Here is a 2,934-nt window from a genome sequence, read left to right as displayed (position 1 = left end):
AGTATATTTTATATAAGTTTACAGTAATTTAATAATAAACAAGCACAATTAAATATATTTTTTCGTTTGATTCAGAATGATTTTTGCGAAATTATTGCAAACACAAATTTTCGCTTGCCCTGTTCGGCAAGAAGAGCGTAGCTATTTAAGCCAAAACCGCAAGTTTTACCTATTCAGCACGACATACATCACACAAATGAATCCGCATACGGAAAATACTCAGAAAGTTAGGGGAAAAATTATATATTTAGGCTTCATACTCGGCATATTTACTAGTATTGAGTGGAGGGTTGTTTCGTTGGTCAGGAAACACGAAGGGTCTCCTAACTGATTTTTGTCAGTTATGTTCAGCGCTTACTGGCGTTTGGTTTTCCTCCCGATTAAATAAAAAATATGATCCTTGTTCTCTAAAAAGTGTGAGGGATACCTAATATACAAGGTCTAAGTTAGGTATCCTCATTAGGTATCCCTTTAAACCTTGTCTCTGTTTCAGGTTCATTTAAGTTTTATCCAGTAGCAGAATGTTGCCGATATTCGACAGCTTCAATTCATGGCTCATTCGTCTGTTGTACAAGCGGAAATAAAAGTATATAATCTATGTAGTTTGCTAAAAACTACGCAGCAAGAAATAGCCACAACGAAGGGATCTCGTGTAGATAGTTTGTTGAGCAATTCGGTGTCGTCAGTGTTGAGTTGTGACCACCGTAGCCTGCCGTCCTACTCCAGAAAGCCAATTACTGCACATCGCACCTTACGCGATCTTTTAAAGCATTCAATATCATAAAAGTCCAAAGACTCTGTTAAAACGTACATGTAACGTGTTAGCAGCGACACCCAACTACCGGGGCTGGCGGTTATGGTCTCCGACCGGCTGACCACCTAGATATTTGGCCCTCCTAGCCCCCTCTGACCATACACGCACACGTGTAATGCGCACACCGCAAGCATGCATACATACACCCCCACACATACACCCCCCACACATACACCCCCCCCCCCCCACCCCCCCACACCCCCCCCCACACACCCCCCCCCACACACACACCCCACACACACGAGCGTGAAGGCTGGCTGGCTAGCAGGGTAGCCAAGAAGTAAATCTGAAAGCTGGATGTTGAACTAGTTGGAAGGCACATGCACAGGGGCTGACTAACTGGAGAACAAGTCGAGAAGCAGGCATGTAGCCTGGCTGGCTCTTGGATAAACAGGTTGACAGCCATTAAGATGGTTGGGTAGTTAAGCTGGTAAGAAGTCTGACATGTAAGGATGTAGATACAATGAAGGGCAATGTACCTGTAAAGTCCACGGTGAGGTACCAACTGAGACACTAGGGAGGTATTAACAAAGAAATGGGGTCTCAGAGAGGTGTAGACTGGAGAATAAGGCATCCAGGGAGGCAGAAAACTCGGAAACGGAACCCCAGCGAGCACGAACTGGGAACTGGCACCCTAGGGAGGCAGACCCTAGGTGAAGCCTGGGGAAGCGTTTGAAGGTTAGTGTTGGAGGTGGTCAGTGAAGCTCACTAGTTGGTGAAGAGTGCCCTCCAACAGTTACCCATAAAACTGTTCACCACCATCACTTTCACTACCACGATCAACTTCACCATCACCACTAATTGGTACCATCACCTTTACCATCACCATCACCTCTTCACCATCATGACCTTCCTTGGCCTGCCCAACCAGGTCTCCGTAGTAGTGAGTGAGCGTCGGGTTCATAACGGAGGGAGAGTGGGCCACAGGATGGAGGTGTGTGAGGCACAGGTTGGAGGTGTGGGGGGCACAGGTTGGAGGTGTGGAGGGCACAGGTTGGAGATGTGGAGGGCACAGGTTGGAGGTGTGGGGGCACAGGTTGGAGGTGTGGGGGCACAGGTTGGAGGTGTGGGGGCACAGGTTGGAGGTGTGTGAGGCACAGGTTGGAGGTGTGTGAGGCACAGGTTGGAGGTGTGTGAGGCACAGGTTGGAGGTGTGGGGGCACAGGTTGGAGGTGTGGGGGCACAGGTTGGAGGTGTGGGGGCACAGGTTGGAGGTGTGGGGGGCACAGGTTGGAGGTGTGGAGGGCACAGGTTGGAGATGTGGAGGGCACAGGTTGGAGGTGTGGGGGCACAGGTTGGAGGTGTGGGGGCACATGTTGGAGGTGTGGGGGCACAGGTTGGAGGTGTGTGAGGCACAGGTTGGAGGTGTGTGAGGCACAGGTTGGAGGTGTGTGAGGCACAGGTTGGAGGTGTGGGGGCACAGGTTGGAGGTGTGGGGGCACAGGTTGGAGGTGTGGGGGCACAGGTTGGAGGTGTGGGGGGCACAGGTTGGAGGTGTGGGGGCACAGGTTGGAGGTGTGGGGGCACAGGTTGGAGGTGTGGGGGGCAGAGGTTGGAGGTGTGGGGGCACAGGTTGGAGGTGTGGGGGGCACAGGTTGGAGGTGTGGGGGCACAGGTTGGAGGCGTGGGGGGCACAGGTTGGAGGTGTGGGGGGCACAGGTTGGAGGCGTGGGGGGCACAGGTTGGAGGTGTGGGGGCACAGGTTGGAGGTGTGGGGGGCACAGGTTGGAGGTGTGGGGGGCCCAGGTTGGAGGTGTGGGGGGCACAGGTTGGAGGCGTGGGGGGCACAGGTTGGAGGTGTGGGGGCACAGGTTGGAGGTAAGTGATGCACAAGTTGGAGATGTGTGGAGGAAGACTCGCCAGATACTCATTTATATCTCTTTTTTTTAATAACATGACTAATACTTTTAAATAATATGCAGCAAGTATTTAATTATGGAGAGGTTGGTAGAAGACGGGGAGAGTTGGGTGGAAAATGTGTTGTAGCTCCTGGGATCACCGCTCAGTGTGGGGGTTTTACCTGCTTCACGGGGAGGGGGGAGAGTCACTAGTTGATCTCTAGCTCCTGGGCTAACAGGAGCTGTTGTTTCCTTTGTGGTCTAGCTCTTGGTCCTAGAGTA

This window comes from Cherax quadricarinatus, chromosome 27 (assembly GCF_038502225.1).
Source record: "Cherax quadricarinatus isolate ZL_2023a chromosome 27, ASM3850222v1, whole genome shotgun sequence".
Taxonomy (NCBI): domain Eukaryota; kingdom Metazoa; phylum Arthropoda; class Malacostraca; order Decapoda; family Parastacidae; genus Cherax; species Cherax quadricarinatus.
The sequence above is the reverse complement of the archived record's forward strand: the minus strand, read 5'-3'. Positions refer to the sequence as shown.